This window comes from Scyliorhinus torazame, chromosome 1 (genome assembly GCF_047496885.1).
Source record: "Scyliorhinus torazame isolate Kashiwa2021f chromosome 1, sScyTor2.1, whole genome shotgun sequence".
Classification (NCBI taxonomy): domain Eukaryota; kingdom Metazoa; phylum Chordata; class Chondrichthyes; order Carcharhiniformes; family Scyliorhinidae; genus Scyliorhinus; species Scyliorhinus torazame.
The window spans coordinates 137,910,761-137,929,423 of NC_092707.1; positions in this window are offsets into that span (position 1 = coordinate 137,910,761).

The following is an 18,663-nucleotide window of genomic DNA, read 5'->3' on the forward strand; positions in this document are numbered from 1 at the left end:
TTCATGACAGCTTGAAACAGGTAAACAAACTTTAGTGGAACATGGCTGAGAAACTTAAGCCTGTTTCTGGCTTTAATACAAGGTCAGAAATGACCAATTTCATAAGATCTCTGACAAATATCCAGCGGTGTATTCAGGGCCTTGCGTCATATGCAGGCAGTGGCCAGTAGGGTTGCCAACCCTCCAGAATTAGCCTGGAATCTCCAGGAATTGAAGTTCAATCTCCAGGACAATGTTGTTTGCAACCCTAGAGAAAAATCATCAGGACATTAACAAAAGATTGTTTTGTTTAAATTTTCTTTGAACATTTCTCCGATTTTAAAAAATGGCAGTCTGCAGTTTGAATTTTGGGGCCCGTCTCTGTGCCCCCAGCCCCCCACCTCTACCCTCCCCCATCATATACTCCTGATACCATCTCATGCCCCTCCCAACTTGCCATGGCACCCCATGCCCGCAATGCCAACAATGCCCCTCTATCCAATTCCATGGTCCCCGTAACCCCTATGACCCTCACATTCTATTGGTTTTTTTACAGTCCTTATACCCCCGCATAACATTTGACCGTACCCCCTCCATGCCAACTCACTTAGGATCTGCCATGGGTAAACCTCAAGAAACATACTGACATAAAATAGAGTTGAGCCGATTAAAAACATAATTTTAAACAAAAAAAAGCACTTGTTGATTGAAGAAAAACATTCAATACTTAGAAATTCCTCTTATGAAAACAAACATTCCTATAGCACAGTGGTTAGCACTGTTACTTCAGAGCACCAGGTACCTGGGTTTGATTCCGGGCTGGGTCAATGGCTGTGCGGAGTCTGCACGTTCTCCCTGCGTCTGCACGGGTTTCCTCCGGGTGCTCTGGTTTCCTCCCACAAGTCCCGACAGACCTCCTCGTTAGGTGAAGTGGACATTTTGAATTTTCCCTCAGTGTACCGGAATAGGTGCCGGAGTGTGGCAACTAGGGGATTTTCACTGTAACTTTATTGCAGTGTTAATGTAAGCCTATTTGTGACGCTAATAAAGATTATTATCTTATAAACACTTTTTAAAAATTAATTTACAGGATGTGGACGCCGCTGGTTATTGTCCATCCCTAGTTGCCCTTCAGGAGGTGGTGGTTAGCTACTTCAACCGCTGCAGTCCGTGAGATGTAGATACACCCGTGTACTGTTAAGGAGGGAATTCCAGGATTTTGTCCTAGTGACAGCGAAGGAACAGCGATATATTTCCAAGTCAGGGTGGTGAGTGATTTGGAGGGGAACCTCCAGGTGGTGGGGTTCCCAGGTACCTGCTGCTCTTGTCCTTCTAGATGGTAATGGTCATGGATTTGGAAGGTGCTGTCTAGGGAACCTTGGTGAGTTACTGCAGTGCATCTTGTTGAGGGTACACAAGGCTGCCACTCTTCATCGGTAGTGGAGGATTTAAATGTTTGTGGAAGGAGGAGCAATCAAGCGGGCCGCTTTGTCTTGGATGGTGTCGAGCTTCTTGAGTGTTGTTGGAGCTGCACTCATCCAGGCAAGTGGACAGTATTCCATTACACTCCTGACTTGTGCCTTGTGGATGGTGGAAAGGCTTTGGAGGGTCAGGAGGTAAGTTACTCGCAGTAGGATTCCTAGCCTTTTACCTGCCCTGGTAGCCACAGCATTAACGTGGCTAGTCCAGTTCACTTTCTGATCAATGGTAACCCCAGGATGTTGATTTTGGGGGATTCAGTGATGATAATGCCACTGAATGTCAAGGGCTGATGGTTTGTTAGAGCCTCTCTTGTAGACTTGTCTATCAAATTTCTCACTGAACAGGCACCCCATTGTGAAAATGTTAGTTTGTAAAATCAGTCATTTTAGCAGAAATCCTATAATAATGACCCTCAAGCGTATGTCAACAAACAAAATGAAATATCAAGCACTGGTCTTTTTTTGAACTTTATATTTAAAGCGACTTCCGGTTGCGGCTATGCGGAGCTAAGCCGCACGATTCGGCAGCTCCCGCGATTACGGACTTTCGGGCTCGCTAGAGGAGCCCCAACGGGATTCTTTTTACAGACAACCCATGGAGAAGAGAAGAGAGAGGTCCCCTACTGACTTTTATGGACCGGACGCTGTGGTAGTATGCATTAGGGGTCATGTGGGACTGTGAAGCCATGATGTCATTGGCTGACAGATCCCGGGTCCTGGTTGGACGTTGACCTCTAGCTCCGCCCTGAAGGCGGAGTATAAGTACCTGGAGTCCTCCCCCGCAGGCAGTCTACTACTGAACTGCGGGGGAAACAGTCACGCTTAATAAAGCCTCATCGACTTCACTCTATTCGTCTCTCGGAGTCTTTGTGCGCTACAATTTATTAAGCGTGACTAAAGGACTATGGAGCTCAGGATCATCCCGGAATGCCAGAGGATCAGCCCCCACGCAGTGAACGCGGCAGCAGCTTTCAAGCACTGGCAGACTTGTTTTGAGGCCTACCTCAGAACGGCCCCCGGCCGGGTCACAGAAGACCAAAAACTACAGGTCCTGCACTCGAGGTTAAGCACGGAGATTTTCTCTCTCATCGAAGACGCAGAGGATTTCCAGACGGCGTTCGCAGCACTAAAAAGTCTCTATGTCCGCCCAGTAAACCAGATCTACGCTCGCTATCAACTCGCAACGAGACGGCAAAGTCCCGGAGAATCGATAGATGAATTCTACGCCGCGCTACTAATTTTGGGACGAGCCTGCAGCTGCCCGTCGGTGAATGCAAATGAACACACGGACATGTTAATGCGCGATGCTTTTGTGGCAGGTATGAACTCCTCCCAAATCCGCCAAAGACTTCTAGAAAAAGAGTCGCTAGGACTCTCAGAGGCACGGGCCCTAGCAGCCTCCCTAGACGTGGCCACGCGAAATACCCGCGCCTACGGCCCCGACCGCGCGGCAGCCCATTGGGCTCCGTACGTACCCGTCGCGACAAACCCACCCCCCCCCGGACACCCCACAGGCTTGCGCGGTCCAAACGCCAAGTCGCACCGGGGGCGCCCGCTGCTATTTCTGCGGCCAGGCGAAACACCCCCGGCAGCGCTGCCCGGCCCGCGCAGCGATCTGCAAGAGCTGCGGGGAAAAAGGGCCATTTTGCGGCTGTGTGCCGGTCCCGCAAGGTCGCCGCTGTCCCGGGAGAACAGGGAGCCCTGCACGCCGTTTACGCTCCCCAACCCCCCCCAGCGCCCCATGTACGACCCGCAGGCGCAGCCACTCTGGGTCCCGACCACCGCGGTCCCGGGAGAACAGGGAGCCCTGCACGCCGCTTACGCTCCCCAACCCCCCCCCCCCCCGCGCCCCATGTATGACCCGCCGGCGCTACCACTTTGGGTCCCGACCACCACTCTCCCCGGAGAAGAGGGAGTTCTGCGCGTCTCTAACGCCCCCCCCCAAACCCCCCTCCCCCCCCGCGCCCCACGTCTGACCCGCCGGCGCTACCACTTTGGGTCCCGACCACCACTCTCCCCGGAGAAGAGGGAGTTCTGCGCGTCTCTAACGCCCCCCAAACCCCCCCCCCCCCCCGCGCCCCACGTCTGACCCGCCGGCGCTACCAATTTGGGTCCCGACCACCGCTGTCCCCAGAGATGAGGGAGCCCCGCGCGTTCCTAACGCTCCCCAACCCCCCCAGCGCCCCATGTGCGACCCGCAGACGCCGCCATTTTGGGTCCCGGCCACCACGGGGGGAGGAAGGGCGCCGCCATCTTGGACCACCCCAGACCTGTACGACACATGGGGGTGGCCATTTTGTCCACCCCCGCCGCCATCTTGTGACCTCCCAGCCATGTGCGATGCATGGGGGCAGCCATTTTGTTCACCCCCGACGCCATCTTGGACGGCAACAACGGACCCCAGTATCGACGGCTCCACCGGGTTCGAAGAAGACGCTCAACTACTACAACCACGTCTCGCTTCAATGACGCTGGACCAAGCTCGGCCCCGGACACTCCAGACGACGACGACAACGGTGCTGATAAACGGGCACGAGACGCCATGCCTAGTCGACTCCGGGAGCACGGAGAGCTTTATCCAACCCGACACGGTAAGACGCTGTTCTTTGACCACCCATCCCAGCGCACAAAAGATTTCCCTAGCTGCAGGATCCCACTCCGTACAGATCAAAGGCTTCTGCATAGTTACCCTAACGGTGCAAGGGAGGGAGTTCAAAAACTACAGGCTCTACGTCCTTCCCCAACTCTGCGCCCCCACATTACTGGGATTAGACTTCCAGTGCAATCTACAGAGCCTAACCTTCAAATTCGGCGGCCCAATACCCCCACTCACTATCTGCCGCCTCGCAACCCTCAAGGTGCAACCCCCGTCCTTGTTTGCAAACCTCACCCCGGATTGCAAACCCGTCACCACTAGGAGCAGACGGTACAGCACCCAGGACCGGACCTTCATTCGGTCCGAAGTCCAGCGGCTACTAAAGGAAGGCATAATCCAGGCCAGCAATAGTCCCTGGAGAGCACAGGTGGTAGTAGTAAAGACAGGGGAGAAGCAAAGGATGGTCATAGACTATAGCCAGACCATCAACAGGTACACACAACTAGACGCGTACCCTCTCCCCCGCATATCCGACATGGTCAATCGGATTGCCCAATATAAAGTCTTCTCCACCGTGGACCTCAAGTCCGCCTACCATCAGCTCCCCATCCGCCCAAGTGACCGCAAGTACACAGCCTTCGAGGCAGACGGGCGATTATACCATTTCCTAAGGGTCCCATTTGGCGTCACAAACGGGGTCTCGGTCTTCCAACGAGAGATGGACCGAATGGTTGATCAACACGGGTTGCGGGCCACGTTCCCGTATCTCGACAATGTAACCATCTGCGGCCACGATCAGCAGGACCACGACGCAAACCTCCAAAAATTCCTCCAGACCGCTAAAGCCTTGAACCTCACGTGCAACGAGGACAAGTGCGTTTTTAGCACCGATCGGCTAGCCATTCTGGGCTACGTAGTGCGCAATGGGATAATAGGCCCCGACCCCGAACGTATGCGCGCCCTCATGGAATTTCCCCTCCCGCACTGCCCAAAAGCCCTAAAACGCTGCCTGGGTTTTTTTTCATACTACGCCCAGTGGGTCCCCCAGTACGCAGACAAGGCCCGCCCCCTAATACAGACCACGACCTTCCCTCTGTCGACAGAGGCTTGCCAGGCCTTCAGCCGCATCAAAGCGGATATCGCAAAGGCCACGATGCGCGCCATCGACGAGTCCCTCCCCTTCCAGGTCGAGAGCGACGCCTCCGACGTAGCTCTAGCGGCCACCCTTAACCAAGCGGGCAGACCCGTGGCCTTTTTCTCCCGAACCCTCCACGCTTCAGAAATCCGCCACTCCTCAGTGGAAAAGGAAGCCCAAGCCATAGTGGAAGCTGTGCGACATTGGAGGCATTACCTGGCCGGCAGGAGATTCACTCTCCTCACGGACCAACGGTCGGTAGCCTTCATGTTCGATAATGCACAGCGGGGCAAAATCAAAAACAACAAGATCTTAAGGTGGAGGATCGAGCTCTCCACCTTCAACTACGAGATCTTGTATCGTCCCGGAAAGCTGAACGAGCCGTCCGATGCCCTATCGCGCGGCACATGTGCCAACGCACAAATTAACCGCCTCCAAACCCTCCACGAGGACCTCTGCCACCCGGGGGTCACTCGGTTTTACCACTTTATCAAGTCCCGCAACCTCCCATACTCCTTAGAGGAGGTCCGTACAGTCACAAGGAACTGCCACATCTGCGCAGAGTGCAAACCGCATTTTTTCAGGCCGGATGGTGCGCACCTGATTAAGGCTTCCCGCCCCTTTGAACGCCTTAGTCTGGATTTCAAAGGACCCCTCCCCTCCACCGACCGCAACATATACTTCCTTAATGTGGTGGACGAGTACTCCCGCTTCCCATTCGCCATCCCCTGTTCTGACATGACCGCGGCCACAGTCATTAAAGCCCTGAACACCATATTCACACTGTTCGGTTGCCCCGCATACGTCCACAGCGACAGGGGGTCCTCCTTCATGAGTGACGAGCTGCGCCAGTTCCTGCTCAGCAACGGGATAGCCTCGAGCAGGACGACCAGCTACAACCCCCGGGGGAACGGGCAAGTAGAGAGGGAGACCGGCATGGTCTGGAAGACCGTCCTACTGGCCCTACGGTCCAGGGACCTCCCAGTTTCACGGTGGCAGGAGGTCCTTCCGGACGCCCTCCACTCCATCCGGTCACTACTGTGTACTAGCACTAACCAAACGCCTCATGAGCGCCTCCTTGTCTTCCCCAGCAAGTCCTCCTCTGGAACGTCGCTGCCGACCTGGCTGGCGGCCCCAGGACCCATCTTGCTCCGAAAGCACAAGTCGGACCCGTTGGTCGAAAGGGTTCACCTCCTTCACGCGAACCCGCAGTACGCTTACGTGGAGTACCCCGACGGCCGATCTAACAGTACAATATGTGGACTTTTAACGAGAACATTTTGTCTTTTCCTGACGATTACTGTAAATAGTTTTTAAAAAAAAAACCCTTGTACATACTGTAATAACATGCGAAAGTTTTGCTCCCAGGACCAGCCTTGTAAACCCTTACCACCATGCGAAGCATCCCCCCGCCGGGTTCAGTTTTAACAAGGGGTGAATGTGGTAGTATGCATTAGGGGTCATGTGGGACTGTGAAGCCATGATGTCATTGGCTGACAGATCCCTGGTCCTGGTTGGACGTTGACCTCTAGCTCCGCCCTGAAGGCGGAGTATAAGTACCTGGAGTCCTCCCCCGCAGGCAGTCTACTACTGAACTGCGGGGGAAACAGTCACGCTTAATAAAACCTCATCAACTTCACTCTATTCGTCTCTCGGAGTCTTTGTGCGCTACAGACGCAAAGTGCAACGGCCAAAAAAGCAGCATTGGAGCAGCGGGAGAAGCGAGGGAAAAAAAGCAAAATGGCGGTGGCCGGGGACAAAGAGGAGATGCAGCAATTCATCAAGCGCTGCTTCGAGGAGCTGCGTAAGGAGATGCTGGCGCCTATGCTGGCGGTAATTGAAGGACTAGGGATAACCCAGAAGGCCCACGAGGTGAAGATCCAGGAGGTCCAGAAAAGAGTAAGTGAGAATGAGGACGAGCTCTTGGGCCTGGCGGTGAGAGTGGAGCGGCACGAGGTGCTACACAAGAAGTGGGCGGGAGGACTCGATGACCTGGGGAACAGGTCGAGGAGAAATAATCTGAGGATCCTGGGTCTCCCAGAAGGAGGGAGGGGGCCGATGCCGCGGCATACGCGGGCACGATGATCGGGGCGATGATGGGCGCGGAGGCCCCTTCAAGGTCGCTGGAGCTGGACGGGGCGCACCGGGTGCTGGCGAGGAAGCCCAAGGCAACTGAGCCGCCAAGGGCGATGGTGGTGAGATTTCACCGGTTTACGGACAGAGAGAGGGTCCTGAAATAGGCCAAGAAGGAGCAGAGCAGCAAGTGGGACAATGCAGAGATCCGAAGAGACCCGGACTGGAGCACGGAGGTTGCCAAGCGGAGAGCGGGTTTCAACCGGGCCAAAGCAGTGCTGCACCGGAAAGAAGTGAAATTTGGAATGCTTCAGCCAGCGCGACTGTGGGTCACATACAAGGGTCAACACTACTACTTTGAAACGCCTGAAGAGGCGTGGACCTTTATACAAGCTGAAAAGTTGGGCTCTAACTGTGGGTTTGTGAGGGTGGGGGGTGTTTGAGAGTTGAAGTATGATGGTTGTTGTATATAGGGGGTCAATCACGTGCAGGAGATGTTATATGGGCTGGGGGAGAGAGACTAGGCCGCGACAGGAGCTGCGCCAGAGGGGGCGGGGCAGGCTTTGGAAAGCACGTTTTTTTTTCCCCGCGTGCGGGAAGAATGGCGGGAAGGGGAACGAAGGATTGATTGGGAGACTCCCACACGGGGGGGGTCAAAGGGACGGCAGGGGAAGCCGGGGTCAGCAGGTGTCAGCTGACTTACGGGAGTGATATGGGGGGAGCAAAAAAGCTAGACAGGGGTCTAGCGGGGCGGAGTGGAGGGGGGAGGGGGGGGAGGGGGGAAAGGGGGGGAGGGGGGAAGGGGGGAAGGGGGGGGAAAAAGGGTTGCTGCTGCACTGGCCGAAACGGATTGAGACACAGAAGAGGTGGTCGGGACGGATGTCGCCCGGCTGGGGGACTGGAGGGCGAGGGAGATGCGGACACGGGACTGGCCCAAAAAAGGAGATGGCTAGTCGGGGGGGGGGGGGGGGCAGGTGAGAGCCCCTCCAATCTGGCTGATAACGTGGAACGTGAGGGGCCTGAATGGGCCGGTGAAGAGGGCTCGAGTGTTCGCGCACTTGAAGGGACTGAAGGCAGATGTGGCTGTGCTCCAAGAGACACACCTGAAGGTGGCGGACCAGGTCAGGTTAAGAAGGGGATGGGTAGGACAGGTATTTCACTCGGGACTGGACGTGAAAAATAGAGGGGTGGCAATTTTGGTGGGAAAGCATGTGTCATTTGAGGCCAAGATTATCGTAGTGGATAATGGAGGGAGATATGTGATGGTGAGTGGTAGGTTGCAAGGGACGTGGGTGGTGTTGGTAAACGTATACGCCCCGAACTGGGGTGATGCTGGATTCATGAAGCGCATGTTGGGGCGCATTCCGGACCTGAAGGTAGGAGGCCTGATAATGGGAGGGAACTTTAATACAGTGTTGGATCCAGCACTGGACCGCTCCAGATCAAGGACGGGAAAGAGGCCGGCGGCGGCCAAGGTGCTCAGGGGGTTTATGGATCAGATGGGGGGAGTGGACCCATGGAGGTTTGCAAGACCGCAGGCCAGGGAATTTTCTTTCTTCTCCCACGTACATAAAGCCTACTCCTGGATAGATTTCTTTGTTCTGGGCAGGGCGCTCATCCCGAGGGTGGAGGGGACGGAGTATTCGGCCATAGCCATTTCGGACCATGCCCCGCACTGGGTGGAACTATAGCTGAGAGAGGAGAGGGACCAACACCCATTGTGGCAGCTGGATGTGGGACTGCTGGCGGACGAAGTGGTGTGTGGGAAGGTGAGGGGGTGTATCGAAAGGTACTTGGAGGCCAACGACAACGGGGAGGTGCGAGTGGGGGTGGTATGGGAGGCGTTGAAGGCGGTGATCAGGGGAGAGCTAATCTCCATCAGGGCTCATAGGGAGAAGACAGAGGGTATGGAAAGGGAGAGGTTAGTGGGGGAGATTTTGAGAGTGGACAGGAGATACGCAGAGGCCCCGGAGGAAAGATTACTTCGGGAAAGACAACGGCTCCAGACGGAGCTTGACCTGTTGACCACTGGGAAGGCGGAGGCACAGTGGAGGAAGGCGCAGAGGGCGACCTACGAGTACGGGGAAAAGGCTAGTCGGATGCTGGCACACCAGCTCCGTAAGAGGACGGCAGCGAGGGAAATAAGGGGAATCAAAGATGGAAAGGGAGCCACGGTTCGGAGTGTAACGAAAATAAACAAGGTATTCAAGGCCTTCTATGAAGAGCTGTACAGATCCCAGCCCCCCAGCGGGGGGGAAGAGGGGATGAGACGATTCCTAGACCAACTGAGGTTCCCGAGGGTGGAGGAGCAAGAGGTGGCTGATTTGGGGGCACCAATCGGGTTGGAGGAGCTGAGCAAGGGTTTGAGGAGTATCCAGGCGGGGAAGGCCCCGGGGCCGGACGGGTTCTCGGTGGAGTTCTACAGAAAGTACGTAGACCTGTTGGCCCCGCTACTAGTGAGGACCTTTAACGAGGCAAGAGAGGAGGGGACCCTGCCCCCGACAATGTCGGAGGCGACAATTTCCTTGATTCTAAAGCGAGACAAGGACCCACTGCAATGTAGATCGTACAGGCCGATCTCGCTCCTCAATGTGGACGCTAAGTTATTGGCAAAAGTGCTGGCCGCGAGGATTGAGGAATGTGTCCCGGGGGTGATTCATGAGGACCAGACGGAATTCGTAAAGGGCAGGCAGCTAAACACCAATGTGCGGCGGCTCTTAAACGTGATAATGATGCCATCGGAGGATGGAGAGGCGGAGATAGTGGCAGCTATGGACGCGGAAAAGGCCTTTGACCGAGTAGAGTGGGAGGACCTCTGGGAGGTGTTGCGTAGGTTTGGGTTCGGGGGAGGGTTTATCAGCTGGGTTAAGCTCCTTTACAGAGCCCCGGTGGCGAGTGTAGTGACGAACCGGCGGAGGTCGGAGTACTTTCGGCTGTACCGAGGAACGAGGCAGGGGTGCCCCCTGTCCCCCCTGTTGTTTGCATTGGCGATCGAACCCTTGGCCATATCACTGAGGGAGTCTAATAAATGGAGGGGGGTGGTCCGAGGGGAGAAGAGCATCGGGTGTCGCTATATGCGGATGACCTGTTGCTGTACGTGGCCGACGCAATGGAGGGGATGGTGGAGGTCATGCAGACTCTAAGGGAGTTTGGGGATTTTTCGGGCTATAAGCTCAATGTAGGGAAGAGTGAGCTTTTTGTATTACAGGCAGGGGACCAAGAAAGAGGGATAGGGGACCTACCGCTGAGGAGGGCGGTGGGGAGTTTTCGGTATCTGGGGATCCAGATAGCCAGGAGTTGGGGGGCCCGACATAAACTGAATTTGACGAGGTTGGTGGACCAAATGGAGGAGGATTTCAAAAGATGGGACATGTTACCGCTCTCGCTGGCGGGTAGAGTGCAGTCGGTCAAAATGGTGGTCCTTCCGAGGTTTCTGTTTGTGTTTCAGTGCCTTCCCATCGTGATCACCAAGGGCTTTTTCAAGAGAGTGGGTAGGAGTATTATGGGGTTTGTGTGGGCGAAAAAGACCCCGAGGGTAAGGAGAGGGTTCCTGGAACGCAGTAGGGACCGAGGAGGGTTGGCGCTGCCAAACCTAGGGAGCTACTACTGGGCAGCAAATGTGCCGATGATCCGCAAGTGGGTTATGGAGGGAGAGTGGGCGGCATGGACGAGGATGGAGATGGCGTCCTGTAAAGTAACAAGCTTGGGGGCGTTGGTGACGGCACCGCTGCCGTCTCGCCAGCAAAGTACACCACGAGCCCGGTGGTGGCGGCAACATTAAGGATCTGGGGCCAGTGGAGAAGGCACAGGGGTGCAGTGGGAGCTTCAGTGTGGTCCCCGATCAGGGATAACCACCGGTTAGTCCCCGGGAAGATGGACGGGGGGTTCCAGGGCTGGCATCGGGCAGGGATTAGAAGAATGGGGGACATGTTCATTGACGGGACGTTTGCGAGCCTAGGGGCACTGGAGGAGAAGTTTGAGTTACCCCTGGGAAATGCATTTAGATATATGCAGGTGAGGGCTTTTGTGAGGCGACAGGTGAGGGAATTCCCGTTGCTCCCGGCACAAGAAATTCAAGACAGGGTGATCTCGGGTGTATGGGTCGGGGAGGGCAAGGTTTTGGCAATACACCAAGAGATGAAAGAAGAGGGGGAAGCGCTAGCAGAAGAGTTGAAGGGTAAATGGGAGGAGGAGCTGGGGGAGGAGATCGAGGAAGGTTTGTGGGCTGATGCCCTGGGTAGGGTTAATTCCTCCTCCTCATGTGCCAGGCTCAGCCTGATACAATTTAAGGTGGTTCACAGAGCGCACTTGACGGGGGCGAGGTTGAGTAGGTTCTTTGGGGTAGAGGACAGATGTGGAAGGTGTTCAGGGAGTCCGGCGAACCATGTCCATATGTTTTGGTCATGCCCGGCACTGGAGGGGTTCTGGAGAGGAGTGGCAGGAGCAATATCTCAGTTGGTGAAAGTCCGGATCAAGCCAAGCTGGGGGCTAACAATATTTGGAGTAGTGGACGAGCCGGGAGTGCAGGAGGCGAAAGAGTCCGGCATTCTGGCCTTTGCGTCCCTAGTAGCCCGGCGAAGGATCTTGCTAATGTGGAAGGAGGCGAAGCCCCCCAGCGTGGAGGCCTGGATAAACGACATGGCTGGGTTCATAAAGCTGGAGAGGATTAAGTTTCCCTTGAGAGGGTCTGCGCAGGGGTTCTACAGGTGGTAGCAACCGTTCCTAGACTATCTCGCGGAGCGTTAGAGGAAGGTCGGTCAGCAGCAGCTGCAACCCTTGGGGGGGAAGGGGGGGGAATGGGGGATTGCTTGGGGGGATGGAGGAGCAAGAGATAACATGAAGGGTGGGGGAAACTGGCATGTGCGGGAGAGAGCCAGTGTATAAAGCTCTGTAAATATACCATTTTGCCATGTATATATCTTGCTCAGTGCGATTTTGTGTTATTTTGTTGGTTGGGGGGGGGGGGGGGAGTAGTGTTTGTAAGGGGGAAAAATTGTGTTGGTAAAAAACTTTAATAAATATATTATTTTTAAAAAATTATATTTAAAGCCCAGCAGAGTTAAATCCGTTGATAGCGTTGACAGTTACGCACAATCATGCTTCACTTTAACAATCACAACAGCTGCCTTACCTCTCCCAAAGGTGATCCTGAGACCATATTCAAAGGAGTACCCTGGCTATCAAAAAAAATCCACCAAGTTCAGGCCAGCACTTACCTGGTCTAATCTGCACATGTCTGGTTTCACACTTCTGAGCTACTAAAATCCCACATCAGTGGAGGTCGCTGATGATTTAATGGCCAACTGCCTTTGTAAAAAGCACATGCGTGAACCCTGATGCAACTCTAGTCCTGTGTTCACAAAAAAAAAAGGAGGTGCCATATTCGGGGGAGGACTGAGGATTTCCGGCCATTTCTGCCATGAGAGTCTGTCCGCAGTGCTAAAAATCTGTGCTGGAGTTGCTCTGGAATGGATGTTCAGGATTGTGGAGATCGCACACAAACATTGACATAAGTCCTGCTCTGGGTTGTTTCTGTATTGCGGGTTCTTTTGGATTTTCTTTTTTTTTAAAATTTAGCGTATCCAATTCATTTTTTTCCAATTAAGGGCAATTTAACGTGGCCAATCCACCTACCTTGCACATCTTTGGGTTGTGGGGGTGAAACCCACGCAGACACTGGGAGAATGTGCAAACTCCACACGGACAGTGACCCAGAGCCAGGATCGAACCTGGAACCTCGGCGCTGTGAGGCAGCAGTGCTACCACTGTGCTACCGTGTTGCCCTCATTTGGATTTTCTAATGAGATTCCCAGATTTAGTTCAGTCAAGGCTCATTTGATCCCTTCAGGTTGCACAACAAACTGATGTGAACCACTGTTTCTGTGGTAATGCAGTCCCTTTAAGGTGTGAGCCTTCGCGGTCCACGTGATCGGCTCCGAGCCTAATGTTTTGGAGCATGTAAACCCCGACCAATGGGGCCCTGGGCTTCTGGATTGAAAGGGGGAAGGAAGAAGCCTCCAAAAGAAATGAAAGATCAGGATACATCGGCGGAAGCATCAAAACAGTGAGTGAAAATGCTCATTGTCAGGATGTTAGACCCATTCGACCAGCAGGTCGAAGCCAGTACATCGAATGGCACTGCTACTTTTTCACTGCGAATCAAGTGACGGGGAGGACAAACAGAAGGTTATATTGTTGACGGTTTGTGGGTACCAGACCTACAACCTAAAAAGGAATCTAGCATCCCCCGTTGGCTCCTGACTCCAAAAGGTTTAACCAGTTGGTAACATTGGTGAAGAAGCATTTTAACCCTCGATCATCTTCCAGTGGTACAAATTCAATACTTCAGTTACGGACCCAGGAGAATCCATCTCCGTCTTCCTTGACAGACTCCTCCAAATGACTGAGCATTTGAAGTTTGGTACAGCACTCAGTGATATGCTGTGCGACTGTTTAGTGTGCAGAATTAACAACCTAAACATACAAAATAAACTCCTGGCTGAAATGAAGATCACATTAGACAAGGCGATTCAGATTGCTCACGTGACCGAATGCACAAAGAAAGGCCCACTGAGCTCCAAAGTGTGCCATAAAGGGAAGTAAATCAGTGTGGGGTTCTACGGCTGTGAGGTGCTGGCCAGGTCGACAGGCACAAAATAAAGTCAGGGTGGTTCTCAGGACAGGATCGTAGTCCACAGTCTGTGAAGAAAACAGGTCATCAGATCAAGGGAGACGAGGGTTGCTACTGATGTCGTGATTTTGCTGCAATTGAAAGAGCCATAGCCAGGCACGTTGCCACGCCAGGTCAATTAAAAAAAACAGCAGCGGCAAGTCATGATGCCAGTGAACCAATTGGAGAGGAATTCTGTGAGGAACACGACAGGTACCGATTAAACATTGTCCAAGTGAATGAAACAGCCCCAACTGAGGTAGTCCTACAAGTGAATGGAAGACCCCTGGAGACGGACGTCGACACCGGGGTGTTGGTCAGGGTTGTGGGTGAGCAGACGTTCGAATATATTCAAGAATTTGAGCAACATGACAGCCAAGTTGTTGACCCTGAAGATTTTGAGGATCACCTGTACGGCAGTGTCTTACAAGGAACAAGAAGCCCAGCTGCCCATGATCATCGCAGAGGGGCTTAGACCAAACCTAATGGGATGGTACTGACTATAGCCAATTCAATTAAATTGGCTGGAAATCTTCAAAGGTTTAAGCAGTTCTTTCCAGGATGTCTTATGTAGATACAAGGACATGTTCCAAAATGAGTTTGGCTGAATAAAGGGAGGAAACGCCAAGATTTATGTTGATCCAGATTCAATGCTAATTTTTCCTAGCGCGACACCAATTTCTTACGTCCTACAGCAAAAAGTGGGAGACAAACTCGAACGCCTGGAGGAATTGGGAATTATCAAACCAGTACCATTTCCTTACTGCAGCCCCCATCATCCCCATACTGAAACCAGGCTGTTCAGTTGAAATATGCAGGGACTACAAACTAACACTCAATCAGGCAGCCCAAGTAGACAAGTATCCAATTTACAGAATCGAGGACCTCCACGCAAGGTTGGCAGATGGCCTCACATCCTCCAAACTGGACCTCAGCCATGCCTACCTGCAGCTGGAATTCGATGAGGAATCCAAACGTTTGCTGCAATCAACACACATAAGGGATTATTCTGATACACTAGTCTATCTTTTGGCATTTCCTCAGCCTGCCTGATATACCTACTTCTGGGTATCCCAAAGGTGATGGTTTACCTGGATTATGCCCCTGTAACAGGAACACACAAGGTACACCTCAAGCCTGGAAGAGGTGCTGAAGAGATTTAGGGGTGTAGGAGTCTGTCTGAAATGTGAGAAATGACAGAAGTCATTTACTTGGGGTTCATAGTGGACAGCACAGGCCTGCGCCCACTCAAAGAAAAGGTCAGAGCTATACTGGGTCCTGGCACCCAGGAACACAGCCGCGTTAAAGTCTTTCCTAGGGATGGTAAACTATTATGGTAGATACATCCCAGCCTAGCCACTACATTTGCTCTTGAGAAAAACGCCAGTGTTGGCACTGGAAAGGACAACAAGAGAAATCCTTCCATCTCATCAAGCAAACCTTACAGTTTTAAAGTCTTTTGGTTCATTTCGACCCGGGGAGGCCAATCATCCTAACTTGTGATGCATCACCATACAAGATAGGGGCGGTTCTATCCCATAAAATAGAAGGCGGATCAGAAAGGCAACTTGCTTTTGCCTCCAGAACCCTCTCAGGAGCTGAGCGCAAGTACGCCCAGATCGAAAAGAAAGGTCTTGCAGTGATTTATGGTGTAAAAAGGTTTCACCAATACCTCGAAGGGCGATTGTTAACCAACCATAAACCATTATTGGGACTCCTTAGAGATGATAAGCTGATTGTGGTAAATGTATTGTACTAACCTTCACCGCTGTATTACACTGTATCATGCTGTTGCCCATGTGGGCTCCACCTATGGACCATTGTACGATATTACACAGAATGTATCATGTTGGCTCTGCCCCCTTGAGGGGAGGTATAAAGAGCAGCTGCCCTGTAGGCAGCCCTCACTAGCAGAGCAGTCGCAGGCAGGCACTATTCCAGTCGATTAAAGCCACTGTTCACTTCAACTCTCTGTCTCACGTGAATTGATTTAATCGACTACAACACCACAATGGAATCGGCCCTCAAACCTGACCGACTGGAACTCGACCCAGAGGCCGCGGAAGCCAAAGGGATTTTTTCACACTGGCTCCGATGTTTCGAGGCCTAACTCGCCGCCTCCTTCTCGCCTTCCGTCACCGACGATCAGAAGCTGAGCCTCCTCCATGCCCAGGTGAGCCATCGAATCTCCGTGCAAATCGACGAAGCTTCCACATACGCAGACGGCTCGCGATGCTGAAGCGCCAATACGTGAGGCCGGTGAACGAGGTGTACGCACGGCATCTCCTCACCACTCGCAGCCAACGCCCCGGGGAATCACTGGAGGAGTACCTACGCGACCACAAAGTCCTCGCGCGAAACGGCAACTACCAGGCCGTCACGGCCTCGCAACATATAGGACTCGCCGTCCGTGACGCCTACGTGGCTGGGGTCCGGTCAAACTACGTCCGACAGCGCCTGCTCGAGAAGGGCACCCTTGAGCTAGAAGAGACGGTAAAATTAGCCACTTCCCTAGAAGTAGCGTTTCAGAGCCTCAAAGCTTTCCCTTCTGATCATGCGATCCCCTCATAGACTACCGACCAGAGAGTACCCCAGGCCTGTGCCGCGTGGCTGCCCGTCCAACCCGGGGGGCTTCCTTGCTATTTCTGCGGCTAGTACCAGCACCCCAGGCAGCGTTGCCCGGCTTGAAACGCGAACTGTAGCGACTGCGGCAAGAAAGGACACTTTGTCAAAGTTTGCCAGGCCAGGTCCAAGTCCTCCAAGTCGCAGGCCCGACTCTCAGACTCACAGGCCCGCAGACCCTGCAGTGTGGCTGCGTGCCTGCCGGCTCCGCCCCCTCCAGACGCGTCATCTGCCTCGTGTTGTCCGTGGGGGCAGCCATCTTCAACCCCGCACACCGCGTGCGACTCACGGGGGCCGCCATCTTGGCCACCGTCTCCCACGCGGCCCGTCACGTGCGACTCATGGGGGCCGCCATCTTGGATGCCATCTTCCTCGCCGCCCGACACGTGCGACCGACGGGGGCCGCCATCTTCAACGCTGCTCGACACGTGCGACCGACGGGGGCAGCCATCTTGAGACCACCCCATCACCTCCAACCACGCCGGCTACACGCAACTCTCTGCGTAATAAAGCCTCGTTTACTCTTTACTCTCGTCTCATCGTAATTGATAGTGCATCAATTTATTACACAGAGATTTTACAAAGATGGATCTCCGCATCAAGCCTGATCGCCTGCAGCTGCATCCTCAAGCAGACAACGCCAAGTCGGCGTTCGCACACTGGCTAGCTTGCTTTGAAGCACACCTCGGATCTGCAACAGAACCACCCTCAGAGGCACAGAAGCTCCAGATCCTTTACACGCGGCTGAGCTCCGATATCTTTCCCCTCATCCGCGACGCACCGACCTACGCTGAGGCCATGGCGCTACTGAAGGAGAACTACACTCAGCAGACCAACAAAATCTATGCCAGTCACCTCCAGTCCACGCGGCATCAACTCCCCGGTGAGTCTATGGAAGATTTCTGGCGTGCCCTGCACGCCCTGGTGAGAGACTGCAATTGCCAGGCCGTTGAACATTCTGACCTGCTAGTTAGAGACACGTTCATTACGGGCATAGGGTCGGCCTACATCCGCCAGCGCCTCATAGAAGGGGCTACCCTCGACCTCGCGGTGACCAAGAAACTAGCGCTCTCGCTCACAGTCGCCTCACGCAATGTACAGGCGTATGCCCCCGACCGCACGGCCCACCCCTCCTGGGCATCGTAACGAATGTGATATAAAATAGTTAGTTTAAATAATAGTTACAGTAATGTAGATATAGGCCAGTTTAATTCTAGTGAGTTCACGAAAGACAAAGCACAAAGGATTTCAGAAAGCATGGCAAGGAAGGGGGGAGGGTGTCTGGTAGAGGAGGGGAAAAGGATGCTGGGTAACAAGAGGCCCAGGGTTAAGGAATGAGAAGTGAGCCAATTAGGATGTATGGCCAGGTCAGGAGGGGTATAGGATGACCTATGGGAATCATGTATGTGAAACTTGATGCCATTTGAATGTATTTGCAGAGATCTCTTTGTCTCCGACCTCGTTCATCTTCCAAGGGGTCCAGGAGACAGTTTCTGTGTTCTGTGTCCCTGAGAAGCGAGTCAGCCTTGCAAGTTGGTTAAAATAAATAATACTATACCTACAAATCCATCTCGAGTTTTATTGAGGCCAGACTGATATTGTCATCGTGGACCCCGCCAGCGAACACCCCACCGTGGACCCCATCAACGACCTCCCCCAGCCAACCCCAGGCCTGTGCCGCGCGGCAGGCAACCAACCCCGGGGGACCCAAATGTTACTTCTGCAGACACTCAAAACATCCCCGACAGTGCTGCCCGATCATCGAGGCCAGTAACAGCCCCTGGAGAGCCCAAGTGGTGGTCGTCAGGACCGGGGAAAAGAACCGGATGGTTGTAGACGACAGTCAAACCATAAACCGGTACACGCACCTCGATGCGTACCCCCTTCCCCGGATAGCGGACATGGTGAATCAGATTGCACACTACCGGGTGTTCTCTACGGTGGAAGTCTGTATACCACCAGCTCCCAATCCGTCAGGAGGACCGCCTCGACACGGCCTTTGAGACAGACGGCCACCTCTTCCACTTCCTCTGGGTTCCCTTCGGCGTCACAAATGGGGTCTCGGTTTTCCAAAGAACGATAGACCAAATGGTGGACCAGTACGGGC